Genomic DNA, 16,670 nt, shown 5'->3' on the forward strand with positions numbered 1-16,670 from the left:
TGTGGAAGCTAAAAAGAAAAAAGGAATAAAAAGGCGAATCTCATGAAAATAGCAGGGAGATCAATAGAGTATAAGAGGGGGGCAGGAATAAAATCGAGCAAATTATATACATTTATGAATATGTTGCAATGAACCCCACCATTATGTATAATTACAGTGCACCAATTTAAAAATAAATAAATAGAAGGAAGACCAGCAGAGTAGATGAAGGGTGTTAGTGAGAGGAAGAGAACAGGGAAAGGGGAAGTACTGAGAATCAGAAGGAGCAAATTATGTTACATGCATTTATGAATGTGTCCAATGAACCTACTATTATATATAACTATAATGCACTAATAAATATATATATATTATATATATAAAGAAAAGCTCCTTTCCAGAGCAGACTAGGGATCTCATGTGACCTCCAGCTTCCTTTTTCCTTCTCCTCTGTCTCTACTACAGATTCACACAATATTTGCAACTTCTAGAACACTCTGCCTACTGTTCCCCTCACTTACAATGGCTTTTCCTTACATAGGAAAACTCCTGTTCATCTCTCAGCACTCAATAACTGTCACATATCTGTGAAACCTTTCCTGACTTTTCTGCCCCCATGCCATTCCCCACCCTTCCCACATAGCAAAAGGCCCACTCATTAGGTGTTCACCTAGTTCATTTCAAAACTCATTGTATACAACATAGTATCACAGTGTATTATTAACAGTTTATTTACTCATATGTCAGCAACCATATATTAAGCATCTCTAACTGAAGCCTTTTGCTCAGTGACCAGGTAACCAGGAGGTGCTGAGTAGATGTTTTTTGGATAAATGAAAGAATCACCCATCTGATAACCATGCAAAAACTAGATTATGAAGAGATGCTGTGTTAGAGAAGAGGATATAGATAAAAGAATCTGGGGGCTGGGGAGATAGCTCAGTCGGTAGAGTGCTTGCCTTGCAAGCACAAGGCCCTGGGTTTGATCCTCAGCACCCCGCCCCCCCCCCCCCAAAAAAAAAAGAATCAGACCTGAGATGGGAAATTTCCTGGGTCATTATTTAAAATCACCAAATATTAGAATCACAGATCTCAAAAAATCATCCTGAACCACCGTGGTAGATTTTGTTGTTGGTCTTTCCTGCTGTTTGTACATGTCCTTTCTTCCCTCCATCTCACTAGGTACCCCTTTAACTGTATGAACATAATCCTTCCACATTAATTTTAGTTCCAAATCACCCTCTGTCCCCCTTCCTGGGTCCACTCCTGCCCTTCATGAACTCCTCTTTATTCCTTCCCTCCACAAGAGCAGCCACTATGGAAATGCAAAAGGGTGCCACTGTGCATTTCTTTGGGAATGGGAGCCATAGTGCCTGTTTATTTTGTATTAATCTGAATCAATATAATCTTTCCTGAGAACCTAAGCACCTCAAAGGGCAGCAAATATGAATCACAACTGCCATCAAGGATCAAACATTAACCCAGGGTTGTGATGAGGCCAACGAAAGAAATAGGCTAGTAATTGCCTTTCAGGATATCAATTCCTACCTTATACACACATACACTCAACACACACAACCTTTATGGATCTTTCATCCATGAACTTGCCCAATTATAATTGCCCAGCTGTGTCTTTAGTTGTAGTCAGGCTAGATCCTGGCAACTGAGACCTCACATACCTGATCCAAGAACTCTGACCAGTTATGATATTTATAGAGAAAGTCTTTGTTACTGAAATGGTTGAAGACACATTCATAGACAAATATTTCCACAGGTGCCATTACTTACTCAGGGCTCATTTAAAACCTCCAAAGCCTGAGTGAAACAAGCAGGAACTGGTACATGCTGTTGATAATCATTATTATCAGTTCTCAAACTTGAGTTGTGTATCTTTTGGTCCCTGTGTTGATTGGATTCTTAATTTATCTTTTCTTTTTTATAAGAGGAAATTCAATAGGAAGGACTAGGACTACCAGAGCTGACTTGCAGGAGGTGCAGTAGACAGAATTCCAAGGGGCCCATGGTACTTTAAGAGGTTCATATAAATTTTTAAAATCTTTTAAAATCAGAAGGAAAAAAAAAGATCTTTTAGATTGAAGAAACTATCTTAACACATAATAGTAGTATATTCATCTTTTTGCCAATGCAATTGTAAATGTAACTTTTCATATCTTTTTTTGGAGGAAGGAGTCCCCAAAGGTGAAAGTGCCCACAAAAGTCATAATTTGGCCCTGGTTGCTATCACATTAGGCTTACCTCACATCATGGTTAGAATGCAACGTTTCAAATACAAGTTTAAATTTCCATACTAGTTATAAGCCATGCAGGAGGCTCCCTAGGTATCTCACACTCTTGTGGTCACCCCAAATTCTACAAGAGGGAAGTCATGATGAATAAACAGAACACTGGGAATTGAGGGGATTTAAACATACAAAGGACAGATTCAACTGTTCTCTGTTCTGATGAAAGGAATTCCTGCTCTACCATTCTCTCTGAAATATCTTCATCCTCCTTTGATTAATACAAAAAAACTTTACATCTTTAGGGATTCATTAAATCAACATAGTTGCTTCCTTTGCTTTTGTAAAACATTTTAAAGATTTAGTTTTTTAATAATCAATAATACTATTGATACATATATTTATTTACTGGTCAGCAACCATATATTCACCATCTCTTCAGTTCCTAGCCCAGTCTGGCAAACACTAGGTGCTTAATAAATGTTAGACCAATAAGTGAATCATTCCTTGGATAGAAATTAGACTCTGTCCGTGGACTAATTTTGTCTTAACTAATCTCCCACTTTGTGAGAACAATCTTGGACCAGTATCACAATTGGCATTTTAGAGTGATCGCCTGGCCCTTCCCACCTCCCTCGCCTCCATCCACCAGCCACTGCCTCCCTCCTGGGCTCTGTTCCTCTCTCTTCTTCATCCAGGGGTCTGGAACCGTCCCCAGCCCGCGGGAGGCAGCAGGGTCCCTGATCCTCAGATCCTCCGGGTGCGTCCTCCAGCCCCCAGCCCGGGGCTCCCCTTCCTCCTGCCACCCCGCACCGCCCACAGCCACGCCCTCCCCGTGGGCGAGATCACCTGTCCCTCCTCCGCCGCCGCCTCCTCGGGTACCCTTTCGCCCCCCTCCGGCTCCCCCTCCTCCGCCACCTCCCCCAAGCCCTCCCCTTCCCCGCCTCCTCCCACCCCTTGGTGTATATAGTAAAGGCCGGGCGCCGCACGCAGACACACACTCGCCCGGACACAGGCGCACACACGCTCACGCACAACCGGCAGCAGCGGCGGCGACAGCGGCTGGTGACAGCGGCGGCGGAGGCTCCCACCGCTGTGCACCCACTTCAGGCGGCCGGCGGCGAGGCCAGATCGGAGACTTCCCGCACCCGCGACCACCCCGCGGCTTCCTGGAGGCGGCGGCCCCGATTGCGAGGTAGCGGCCGCGGCGCCCCCGTGCGGGCCAGGGTCACCCCCGCCCTCCCCAGGCAGACCTGCCACCGGGACCCAGGGGGCGCGTCGGGCTGGGCGCGTCTGGCGGGGCCCGGCGCCCGGGGAGGGGCCTGCTCCCGGGGGCAGGACGGCGCCCAGAGGCCCGGGCCAGCGGGGAGGGCCGGGCGGGGGCGGGGACGCGGGCCAAGGCCGCCACCCGTAAGGCGCGCCGGGGCCCCGCTCCTGCTCCCGGCGCCGCGCACTGGCCGGCGGGGCCGGGGACGGCCGGGGAGGCGGCGCCGGCCCGCGGGGCGGGGGCCCCGAAGTGGGTTTCGGGCAGCCACCCGAGCTGGCACCGGGCGCAGAGGGCGGCGCGCGGCGGACTCAGTGCCCGGGCACCGCACCGGGCCGCCTCCGGATCTGCCATTCTGCCCCGGCCCGGAAAACCCGGCGCCTTCCAGGCCCTTCGAAAGATGGATTCTGTTGACGTATTTGGCGGCCCTGGCGAGCCCGGTGGAAAGTTGGGTTTTGCCAGATCGTGCTGGGCTCCTCTTTGTGACACTCAGCCAGCCCCGCATCCCCCTGGAGTCGGGTGAGTGTGCGTCGGCGCTCGGGGAGCCGGGTGCCCCCCAATGCCCAGTCCTGGGGTGGCCGCACCAGCTCGGGCTTTCTGCCATGTTAGGCACTGAGCAATGTCCTCGCTGCATTTTTTTTTTTTTTTTTTTTTTTGCGTGCGTTTCAGTGGCGCCTTTTGCTGCGGAGGGAGTCCCTCCCCGTTGGCTTTTTCGGGGTTGGGGTTGTGCTCTGTGTGTTTGCTTGTTTGCCGTTTAAAGCCCGACTATTGTTCAGGATAAGCTCCGCCTGGGTGGGGAAATGGCATCCCACCACAGTTGCTGGCGAGGGGTAGAAATGTTGCCAAACAGCTGCTGCTTTGTGTTTCCCTATCAGAAGTCCCTGGAGTAGGTTTGGGGCACGACGGATGGATGGAGAGAGGGATGGGGTACGAAGGAAGGTGGCTTTGGAGGAGCGGATTGTCACCCACCCCCCTGGCATGCAGTCAGCCTTCCTTTCTGCCTGCCAAACTTTTATGAATATTCCTTTTGTGGCGGGGGGAAGCTTAATTGAATTTAGCCTATTTTCTAAGGAACTGCAACCCGGCTTTAACAATGGTTTGGGAACTTAATCAATGAGAAAGGCATGGGAGGAGGAGGAGACGCTGACACCATATGGGGATGTGGCTGCTTCTTGCAGAGTCAGGTAGAGGAGAGGTGGGCAGGGCAGGGCGTAGCGCCCGGGTGGCCGCGTTCCCGGAACTGTTGGTAGCTCTTACCTGTGCCCACTGGTGCCACCCACCCTCGTGCCCCCACCTTCTGGGCTGCCCAGAAACTGGCGATCAGGCTTGAGTGGCGGCTTGCGGCAGCGAGCCCCCCTCATCTGGCGTTTTTAAGGATGTGTAAATATTTTGCTGAGGATAAGTGACATCAACAGAATGATATTCCGCAGAGCCCGGGTGTACAGCGATGATAAATAGATACGGCCAAACAAAGTTTTGATAACCGCGTATTCTCATGGCTCGCTCTGTTTCATTTGGGTCTTTGTTTTTGTTGGTTTAGCATTATCTCGCATCCTCTGGTGTGATCCCTTTATTTAGCCGATTCTTGGACGCTTCTCTTTAGAACAGAGAGAAAAGCAGTCAGCAGGGAGAAAACAATTCTTAGCCTTAGCGTACATCAGGCAAGGTTTTCTGTGCTTTTCCCAGGGGCTCTTTCCCACCGTTTTCTAGATGTCTCTCTTCCCCCTTTTGAGTCATCAGAATTGTTTGTTGGTAGACCAAGAGACTTCTGCTAACTTTGCAAACACCGTGCGGCAGTACCTTTTGTTACAGTGGAGGAGTGGTGGTGTGGGACGGTAAGGAGGCTAGTGGGTGGCAGAGCCCCTCCCCAGTGCCACACTGCACGCCCACCCCCAGGTTTTCCATCACCTTTTCTCCTCAGAGGGCAACATGAGGAGCTGTGCTACTTGAAGAAGCCAGGGGTGGGTTGGAAGGCATAGCATGGTGAGTCTGGTGGCATCCATTTCTATGCGGGTTAGAAGCCGAGACCCTCCCCCACCCCAGACACCCCACCCGCTCCACATACACACAGTATCCTGCAAATGGATTCTCATCCTGACAGATGCCCACTAGAGGTATGTCCAAGGTGGACTTGGCACTGTGAGCCAAGTCAGACTGGAACTTGGGAGACTGTTTTGGCACCAGCGGGTGGACCATTCAGCCACCCAGGGGATGCTTTTATTAGTCAAGTCAGGAACAAGTGAGAGCAGTTTTCCAGGTGATGCCAGTTGCCGGCATGAGAATTTGGTTGGTGGGCAGCTGGGGCAAGAATTGTAAAAATAATTGTAAAATCGTGTATCCAGATGACAGAGGTACTGAGATGGGGCCATGTGAGCAGCAAGAAAGAAAAAGCAAAGGCTGGGAGGTCATATGGCCAGGTGTTACCAGTAAGTCTCCTGCGTCAGCAGCCAGAGAGCTCTGCCTATAATGACCCAGAAACTGAGGATAGGATTGGCCTCTCAAGTCCCTTGACCCAGAATGGTGATATTCCATGTGTACAGACAGCCATACACAGTGTGCTCCAAATCCACAATAAGAAAATACCAAGTGTCTGTTCTCAGGCTACTGCTCTAACCTTAGATTTTGGGGGAGGAGGGAGGGAATTAGAGGAAAATAAACTGGGAAGGGAGCTAGCATTTATTGTTGCCCTCTGTCTGCCAGGCACTTCACATTTGGGAAACCTTTGCAGTGACCCTGTGACCCCTAAGCAGCATTATTTTACAGATAATGCTCAGAAATTTCCAGTCACGAGTCTGATTCCCGACTTTGGTGGTTATGATTTAAAGGGGCAATATGTCCTTAAGTCTTTTATTTATTTCTCCCAACAGGCCAGAATCCTCAGTCCATCCCCCTTCATAAAACATGCTACCTAATTGGTGGGGTGGATGGGGGAGGAAGCCCACCATGAGGCAGCCCAGTTACCCATGACACATTTATGTGTCAGGTGGATAGATCCAAAATGGTGCTTTTCATCCAGGAATCCCCAACACCCTATGGTTGCTAAATAAATGAGAGTTGAGTGACCAAATGATGAAGCTGTTGGAGTGAATGGTGATGAGGAGAGAGCTGTCCATCATTGTCAGGAGAAATCCAGGGGTTTGTATGTTTGTTGTGGACTCAGTTCCCGGTGTTGTGCTCTGAGTCTTTGGTGGCTTCATGCTGACAAGCCCCAATTTGATCCTTACAACATCCATGTGAGATGGGCATTATCAATTGTAACTTTCTAGATGAGGAAACAGGTTCAGACAGGTTAAGTGATTAGCCCAAGGTCCGCGGTGGGACCCAAGGGAGAGATGAGGTATTTTTGATTTGTTACTGTCTCAAGTAAACAAACACTAAATAAAAATGAGGAGGGGACTTGCTATGCAGATGCGTCATCAACACAAATCCCTTAGCCTCCTTCCAAACAGATGGTATGGTAGCCTTTAACCCCTCTGCTGCCTTTCTGATGAGAATATGAGGGGTACTCCAGAAAACAAGGCTCTTCTGGAAGGGGGGAAATGGCTAATTACACTTTTCCCATGCACAAAAGCCTGCGTGGGATTCTGAATTCAGCTTGATTTGGGGATCAGGGTAATATCCTTGCTGTAGTGTTGGCAGCTCTTGTCTTTGGAGAATGCCTCTGATTACCACTTCTCCCTCCCACCTGACCGTCTGCCTGGGTGCCCGTCATCTTGTTGCTTCCGGATTCGAGACCTCTCCTTCATGGCTCACAATTTTTGATGAGCCTCTCGAGTCTGCTGCTCCCCAGTGTTCTGATGGCAGCTGGTGAGGAGGGGATTTTGGCAGCCACATTACTACTTCTGGATTTCACACATGACCCTCCTCTCTCTGGCCCAGAACACACACAAACACACATGCATGCTTAGACACAGGCACATATAATTTGATCATGTTCTGTATCTGCCTCAACAAATTAGATTGCAGACCCAGAATTGTTACTGAAAGAAGTTCATGACTTTGGTGATATGTCTTAGCCCCTGCCCTGAACAAACCAGAAGAGCTAAGGTGGAGGTGACACAACCAGCAGATTCTATGTTTATACCTTTGTTGGCCTTCTCACAGCTGTGGGACAACTCCCCCACAATGTAGGTATAGTCTGTCATAGCCTATTTGGGCTGCTGTAACAAAAGAGCATAAACTAGATGGCCTGTGAGCAAAGGAAATTTATTTTTCACAGTTCTAGGAGCTGGGAAATCCAAGATCAAGTTGCTAGCAGAGTTACTGTTTAGAAAAGGGCAGTTTCCTGGTTCATAGATGGTGACTTCTCATTGTGGCCTCAAATGGCAGAAAGGGCAAACAAACTCCCTGGGGTCTCTTTTATAAGAGCATTAATCCCATTGATAAGGGCTCTGCTCTCATGATCTAATCACATCCCATAGTCCCTACTTCTTAATACCATCACCTTGAGGATTAAACTTTCAACATATGAATTCGAGGGGGGACACAAACATTTAGACCATGCATGGTTCCAGGGCCTTTCATAAAGCTCATTTGAATCTCCATTTAGACGTAGAGCTGGGATTCTAGAACATCCCAATCTTGGTAGTTGCAATTTCTGCTGTCATCATTAGCTCTAACAATTTAATAATTGTAGAGAATTTTGGAGCATGCCCTACTTAAACCTGTCACGCCCCTTCCCGTGGCCTTTTGGTCTTTCAGCTTAACACTGGCTAATAGAAATTCCTATGTTGATGGAAATGTCTTATAACTGCACTATCCTATCCAGTAGCCATTAGTTGCGTGTAGCTATGGAGCACCTGAAAGGAACCTAATCCAAATTAGGTTGCGCTATAAATGAAACATAAGCAATGGATTTCTAAGACTTGGTACATAAAAGCTTGCTGATAATTTTTGTCTTGATTACATGGTGAAATGATATTGGAATATATTGCTAAAGAGATATAGTATTAAAATTATATATCCTGTTTATGTTAATTTTTAATGTGCCTACTGGAACATTCTGACTTACATAGTTATTTCTATCAGACAGCACTGCTCTGGAGCACACTAGCCACCAACCTTGTGATGTCATAGCTCCTCCAGATGTGCTGGGGGCATAAATGCCCTCTGTCTTGATGGTAGATGGGAGGCCTGGGGCTGACTCAGTAGCCACAACAGCCTGGTATCAGATGATTTTGATTTTCAGCAGCTGGGATGGCATTTTGGGGGTCCCCCATCAGGCCTACCCATGAGCATGTTTGTTTAGTAGTGTTTTGTGAGGAATGTGGGTCCCAGAAACCTAATGGAGAAAGTAAGGCCAGGCTGGCTTGAACAAAATGGCCTCTTTTGTCTTTCTTTTTCTACCACCCAGCCCACCCCAGGCTGGTTGGCGTTCTTGTCCTTTGGAGAGTTGTGTCCTGCCTGGGCCAGTAATTTCCTTGACACCTGCCCTCTTAGCAGCTTAAAGTAATATCCTTCTCAGGGATTTGTGCTTGGAGAATAATGTCCCAGGGAGACACCCTCATGCTGAGAATGGATTACTTGGGGCTGGGGTCAACCCTTATGAAGAGAAAGAAGAAAAGAGAATATACACAGTCATTTCCTGACAGCTTCATGAGAGCAAGAGCAAGGACATAAATACAGTTTCTGTGAGGATGACAGAATGCATGCAGAGAAGCCCAGTGTCACATACCCAAAAGTGTAGCACATGAGGATACCTGACTAAAGGAAGACTTGGGGAGAGGAGAGATGATTTTGGTTGGCAATGTGGTATCATCTCGGTCATGGCCATGCATTCCTGGCCCTACCCCGGGTTCTGGGCATGGCATGAATAGACAGAAAGGGATGGAATAATGAACTTGGGACTGTGGTGATTTATAGGTCAGGCGCCTGTGGCTGTGGCTCCTGAGGGGGCTGCCCCCACAGGGAACCCTTGGCTGACCTCCTTGGGCTCCTCAGAAGGAGCTGGTTTTGTTTCCCATGGCAGAAGCAGACTGTTTACTGGAGCACAGGAAGAATCCGACATTCTGGCGAAAAATAATTCATTAACAGCCAGGGTATTACCAGTTCCCTGGAAAAGCTCCTCCAGCTGCACTAGAGCAACTGTTCTTTTTCAGCGGCAGAAGCAAGCCTCGCTGGCAGCCAAGGCTGGGTGTGTTGGGGCATTTTTGTTGTTGTTGTTGTTACTTTTGCCTTTGTATGTACAGCCACTTTTGCCTTGTAATTCAGAGGAAAGAATGGAGGCCTGGAAGGGTCAAAATGGTGTCAGCTATCTTTCCTTCATGATTTAAGCCTGGATGCTCTAGGCTGACTCTAAGAACATAGGTTTTTCCTGACCACAGCTCACCCCCAAGCTGGGGGCATTGCAGTCACACAGAATGTTCCAGAACTAAAGGAATTTTAGGGAATGGCAGCACCTGCTCTTAAGATCCTCTGAAAGCAATTGGCTGGAGGATTCCACCCCCGCCCCCCACCACACACACCAGGCGGAAAGTCCTATCTTGGCAGTGTGGAATTCTTTTGCTTACTATTAATTGGCACAGTGGGGCCAAAGTATGTGATTCATCATCCCAGTTTTGAGGGCATTTGGAAAGCCAGGCAAGCATAACCAAGAGAATGGGCTGCATGTTTTGCTCACTAAAGAATGATTGAATCTACAGTAAATAAAATGGAAAGATTCAGGAAGCTTTTTATGCTCTGGAAAAATCTGCTTTAAAAAAAGGTTTTTGTCTTCTTGTTTGTTTTTTAATAGCTGGTGCTCAGAAGGGTGTACCCAGCTAGCAAGAAATGGGAAAGAATGACATTTCCTTGTTTTAGTTTTTTTTTTAACTCTAATTGCAGATTAAGATACAATGTATTGATTTTGGTTTTGTATGGAACATAACTAGATAATCGCTTTATTTTATGAGATATTAATTTCCATCCATTTAGGCTGATGAAATATGCATTTAAAGTGCCCCACCATCATCATGATATTTCTTTAGTGTTCCTAGATTTTGATTGAGAACCTCTTTGATTTATGTGATAAAGCAGGGAATATGTCCTTGTTCTACACATGTGTAAACCCACCTTAGGTTTTGAGGAAAATGAGGTCTTTTCCCTTTGGTGACAGCCAAGATGTGCATGTTAAAGGATAAGCATATTTGGTTTTATCTGGAGCACTGTTTCTCTGCCTTGGCCCTGTTGATATTTTCGGCCAGACCGTTCTTTGCTATAGGGGACTGTCCTGTGCACTGCAGGATGTTCAGCAGATGCTCGCTAGATACCACTAGCATCACCCCACCCCCATCCTGGACCCTGCCAAATGTCCCCTCTGGGACAAAATCACCAGTCTAGAACGATTGATCTAGACCAAAATTTAATAAGTAATTTGTGGCTTTCAGAAAATTTAACTTCAATTAATAAAAAAAGACACAATTTCTCTCTCTGACTTTTATATATACAGTTCATGGGGGTGATTAATTCACAGTTGGAAGTGGGTCATGTGCCTGATTTAATTCTAAGGTTGGTGGAAGGGTCCATATGCACAGAGTTCTTTTTTTTTTTTTTTAAGACAGGCAATTGAATAAGTCATAGGTAATTGGGGTGCACATTGTAAGAACTAGCAGCTTCTCTGGTTTTTCATAAAGAGAACAAGTTTATTCCTCCCTAATTTCTTTTTCATATGCACCTGATTCCAGGCATGACTTCAAAGCCACCAGGCATCTTCCTCCACCCCCGCCCCTCCCCACTGTCATTTTTCCTGTAGCATCTTAAGCCAGAGCCAATTAATTTAGCCCTTTAGCGTACTTGGGAGAGCTCTGCTCGTAACATTGTAAGGGACTCATTTCAGACTGTGGCAACCCTTTTATCCACCACTAAATTCCATGTTTTCTAGTACTGCTTGAGAAAGTCAGTGGTGGATAGAGGGTGCATTTTGCACAATTATCAGACATTCTGATTCAGGCAGTTCCCCCACCCTTCCAATCTTGTTCCCTCTTCACACATTACTTCTTTGCAGCAGCAGTTCTGCTGGGGAACTCTGCCCAGAAAGACATGGACAGAGCTCCTTCCAACAGCTAGAACCTGGTAATGCCTACAGGCAGTAGGAGGAGAGGACATGTTGCCACCAGAGCAAGACCTCAGCCATCTTCTTTCTGGTTACTTGAAAGGCTAGAAAGGAGGATCATGCATAAACAGGGAAGGTATCATGAGGGTAAACCGTGCCCTGTCCATGTGTGGAAATGGAATGTGCATGGAAGGGGCAGGACGAAGGCAGCGACATGGATCCCTCATCACACAGGGATATTGTCCCCAGGTCACTCCTGTCCTGCCTGTCTCTCAGAGTGGGATGGGTGTCAGGGGATACTGGTAGAGGTAGGAGCAGGTCTCAGTGCAAAAATCATCAGAGGCTGCTTCACCTTGCAGCCATCTGACATAGGCAGGCCTTTCCCAAAATGTGTCTGAGGAGTTCAGAGCGTCACGCGCAGGGGGATTCCCGGGCAGGCTTAGCCAGTGAGGAAAGGTGAGCATTTAGGAGTGCGCCATGCCAGCAGCATACCCTGCTTGGTGAGTTCAAGAGTAGTTTGAGTCCTTGTCATCCTGAAGAAGAGGCAGGGAGCTGGCAGGGATCCACAGTGTGCGGATAAATAATTGATTTGCAGCACGTGACACTTGGTCATTCTAGTTGCCAGCCCCTTGCAGGCCAGGGTTTGGGTGATGGTTGCAACACTGAAAGAGGAAACAGGATCATAAATCTGGGCTTTAGAGGCCAGTCTTGTGGTGCAGAGGCCACTGGGGCCACCGCTGTGTGCTGTAGAAGCCAACAGACAGGTCCGAGTGGTATGTTGTTCCTCAAAATAATGGCAATGGAAATGGCTGTGAAAAACATTTAGACCCTTGTCATAAAAATGCAAACAGTCTTCCTGCTATAGGGAAAAGCTAAATAAACTCTATTGCAGCTGTATTAAGTAGAAACAGATTTGAAAATCGGGTGTTTTTTTTTTTTTTTTTTTTTTTTTTCCTAGACACTTATTTATAGCAGGTTGGGCAAAGGCTGCCACTATCTTTTGCGACTCCGGAAGAGTGTTTTCCAGATGGTCCTTGCTGTTTTTCTCTTTATTAAGCTTAGCTGAACACGGCCTCCCTTGGAAAGGGTCATAGAAACCAGTGTTATTTTTTTTCAGATTACAACAGCCATTGATTGGCTAACAAATCAATGGATGGGAATGGATTGAGCATGTGCCGATGAATTTCCTTTTGCATTTTATAAATAAGAAAAATGTCAAGGAAAGCTGAAAATGGGGGTGCTCTTTTGCCTATATACAGCAAAGCTTTGAAGACAATACGGGGCTACATTTCCTACTAATTTACATTTAATTTCATCTTTTTGCTCAAACTCTGCAACATTACTGTTTCCTTTCCAACATCTAAACAATGTCCAGATACATTTCAGATTGAGCAATTAGCTCTGGCTGCAATTTCCTTTTATGAAAAAAATCACTAGCCCTTTAGACTGAATATGAAATTATTGAATGTGAAAATATCAATGTGAGACCATTTGTTGTAAGATCCTTTGTGGCTTATTCTACCAGGTTGGATGCACCCACACCAGAAATCTCGAGCTTGTTTGTGCTTTTAGGAGCTGGGCAGCCCGATTTGAGGTCTTTGGGGCTGAAGCATACAGCCTAAACCACCTGGGGAACCATCTTGGAACATCACAGAAACCTGTGGTCCCCACAGACTGGGCTTGCGGACGACTGCTTTCATGGAATAAGATCTCTGCTCATTCATAGTGAAATGGAAAAAAAGTGAAAATTGATTTTTTTTTAAGCTGAGCCTTTTCCATGTTACAGAACTGCCCTTTATTCTAAAATGGTCTTTTCTACTTTTCTTGGTGTATCAGCATCTCTTTTATGACAGATAAAGATAGTGGGTGACATTTGTATTTTAATATCTTTATTTGACAAAGTCAAACTTGTCTAACTTTTGTATCCTGCATTTTTGGAAATAGTACTTATCCATGGCATTAAGAAGTTTGGGATTCACCCAGGGAGTCTTGAGTAGATCAGGAAGGGAAGCCTTTGTTATGATTCCTAAAGTGGGAATCAACAACATGAGAAAGGGTCCTGGGGCTGCTGCCCTAAGTACCATATCAACTCTTCAGATCCCTGAGCCATAGAGAGCTGGCTCCGTCCAAAGACCAGATGAAGAATGAACTTGCATCTTTTTTTTTTCTCCGTGCTGGGGATTGAACCCAGGGCCTTGTGCATGAGAGGCAGGCACTCTACCAACTGAGCCATATCCCCAGCCCTGAACTTGCATCTTCAGAGTTTGAAGGGCAAAACTGGTCCATTGGATGCTAATATGAAAGCATGCAGCCTCAACCCTTTATCCATGGCTTTCAGTGTCAACGCTACTGCCAGTTCTCGTGGTCTTGAACCCCCTTTATCCTCTCCTTAGCCCTACCCACTGCTATCATGAATGCAGATCTCAAAAGACCCTCCTGGTGTGGCCCCAGCCTCTTCCCTCCTCTGCTGGTTCCTACTGTTGTTCCCTTAGCTGCCTGCGTCAGCTTCCTCTCACTAAAGCACCTCTCTAATCTTACCACCCTAGCTCAAGAATATTCAATGACTCCCTATTTCCACATTTAAAGTACTCTCTCCATTTTCCTAGCCCATTCTTCCCCTCATGGAGCACAGACAGGCTTTTAGTAGTGCATGATGGGAGGGTGTCTCTGGGTTGTACAACTACTCTGGGTTGGGTTATGTTTTTTTTTTTTTTTTTTTTTTTTTTTTTTTTAATATGGTCAGTGGGTAGAAGGGAAGCCTAAAAGAAGGTTACACAATCTCTGGGCATCTTTGTAGATGAAGAAAGCTGAAGCCTTAGGTCTAATGAAATAGGTGGTCCTAAGGATTCTGGCATTAGTGGTTAAAACAAAAAATAAAAGAAGGAGAAAAGAAAGCCTCTCACAAAATGAGGTTTTCTGGTTTCAAGAATTATAGCCTTACTGTAAGCCTCTTACTTCTCTCGGTTAGGACGCCACCTTTCTGGCCTGCTAGCAATTAGGTGTTGCTTCAAAATGCACTACTGGCTTGTCCTGTCAAATACAGAGCCACTTACACAAGCTCTGAAATTTGCAATTGAAACATAGTACCAGGAGTCCTTCATAGCCAATGCATACCATCCATTTTCTTTGGAAACATCTCTAATAACTGCTCATGAAATCCTAAAAGCAACAATATTACCTATCATTTATCAAGTTCCTGGACAGTTATACCAGGTGATTTATATCCAATCTCATCTCTGGCTCCATAAGCAATCTTGAGTAGATGGGTATTTTGAGCTTCCTTTCACAGAAGCTGAATGGGGGCTCAGAGAGGGTTAGTAACTTATACAAGGTCACACAGTTTATGGGTAGTGGAACTCCGATTTTATACATCCCCTCAATAGAACTTTCTTCAATAATGGAAACTTCCTCCCCTGTCCAAGGCCTGAAGTTTTAATTCTGTTAATTTTACATTTAAGTCACCTCATGTAGCAACTGTATCGGACAGTGCAACTCTACAATGTGCTTGTTTCGGGGCTGATTTCTGCCCCTGCTTTCTGTTTTATGTACTTCTGTTCCAGGGCGTCCATGAACTTCACCTCTCTCTTCCTCCCCCGTGGTCCAACACAACTTGTCCTTTTCTCAGTGGTTCTCCAGCTGTAGCGTGCATTAGACTTGCCTCCAGCTGGCTCACATCAGCTGGCAGAAGCTTCCTTCCTGCTGCTGTCCCAGGGAACTGACCTTCTCCCAGCCCCACCTTTATTTGGGTGACAGTCGGGTTTTTCTCTCCCTTGGCGATTGTTCTTGAAGGCATCAATTTTAACGTGGAACTCCTTGGGAAGTGATGGAGGGGCAGGTATGGGGTGAAGGAGGAGAATGGTCTCTGGGAATTGCCTGACCACCATGGTGATTTAGGGCAAGGCCTGGCAGAGATGCCTATTTGCTGTCCCATCTGCTGGTCTCTGTGATTTAACAGAGACAGCAAAGTTAACTAGAAAGAAAACAGATGTAGCAAGTGAGAAAAGCAGATAATGAAGCTGGGTCCCCCCTTATTTCTTCACCCCAATTAAAGTCTTTGTCCTTTTTTGGACAGGCAAAAGCCAGCTGCCCTGGGGCAAGACTGGAGGTTGGGAAGGTCTGGAAAAGTCTCTGGAAATGGGTCTAAGATGCTGAGGTTTTTCTTGTTTAAGAGAATACAAGTGGAAAGAAGTAGCTGAGGCTACTCATGATATAGCCACTTACACAATATTAAGGAATATTTGTAGAATAAGAGTAACTTAGAATTGTTTTTTTTTCTAAGTGACAAATCTGTGGTGTTTTCCCCAGAGAACCTATGCTCTCCCTTTTCTCTGTCTCATCCTCTTATTTTATTTTTTGAGGGAGAAATCAAGTGTCTCTTTTTGTGGCTTGGTCTCAAACTGACATGCATTCTCTTGAGCCAGGCAGCTTTTCCTAAAGCCTACCTTAATTGTAGTCTCTGACAATCCTGCCTCCCTTGGCCCCTGGCAATGTGCTCCCTAGCACTTAGATGTGCATGACCCATTGAATAAAAAGTGCACACAGGTTTTCCCCAATTTGTCTGTTTCCAAAAGCAAGTCTTCAAAACATGAACTCAAGGCCTCATTTCTGCTATCATAGAGGTTCTGTCCTGTTGGTGGCAAAACTTAAAATTCTTGGGCTTCGAGTACTTGCATCTTCCTACCACTCGACTGTGGGCCACCTACCCACTCTATAGCCTGTCAAACCTATGAGTCCCCAAGCCTAGCCCTCTCTCATTTTTGTCACCATCGCTCACCAGGGAATGAAACCCACCTTCCTCTCTCTAGTTAACTCCACCTGTTCTCGGCTCCCTGGTGGAGATTTGGAGCAGGGAGCTCTTCACCTCCTATCTGTATGGGATACTACTGCATTGCCTTCAGATCTGTCACTTGCCCCTTTCTTTCTGAAGAGGACAACACCTAGTACTCCATCCTTATCCTTCATCTCTTTTTACCACTTCTATGGTTGGGGGCCAAGGACTCCATGTCCTCAGTGTCCAAGATGGAGTTGAAGCACCTGGCCAAGAATTGAATATGGGTGCTTCCACTTGAACCACACAGTACATTTTAGAAACAGCTATTTCCATTTGTAGATGAGGAAACTGAGGTGGCAAAAGGGCAGGTTCTGAGTCATGCACCAA

The 16,670-nt window shown here is 46.3% G+C and overlaps 1 protein-coding gene across 5 annotated transcripts in view; it reads left to right on the forward strand.

The window, feature by feature from the left end:
• Positions 1-3,205: 3,205 nt before the first annotated feature.
• RAI2 (retinoic acid induced 2) overlaps positions 3,206-16,670 on the forward strand; it is a 67,929-nt gene continuing 54,464 nt past the window's right edge. For 2 of the 5 annotated variants that reach the window (XM_079123197.1, XM_079123194.1), the window contains exon 1: positions 3,650-4,002. The gene's annotated coding sequence lies outside the window, so the exon portion shown is untranslated. Of the gene's footprint in view, positions 3,415-3,649; positions 4,003-16,670 lie in introns of those variants that run through there. The other 3 variants (XM_079123195.1, XM_079123196.1, XM_079123193.1) reach the window with 3 other exon arrangements.

The sequence above is a fragment of the Sciurus vulgaris genome (assembly GCF_902686455.1).
Source record: "Sciurus vulgaris genome assembly, chromosome: X".
NCBI lineage: Eukaryota > Metazoa > Chordata > Mammalia > Rodentia > Sciuridae > Sciurus > Sciurus vulgaris.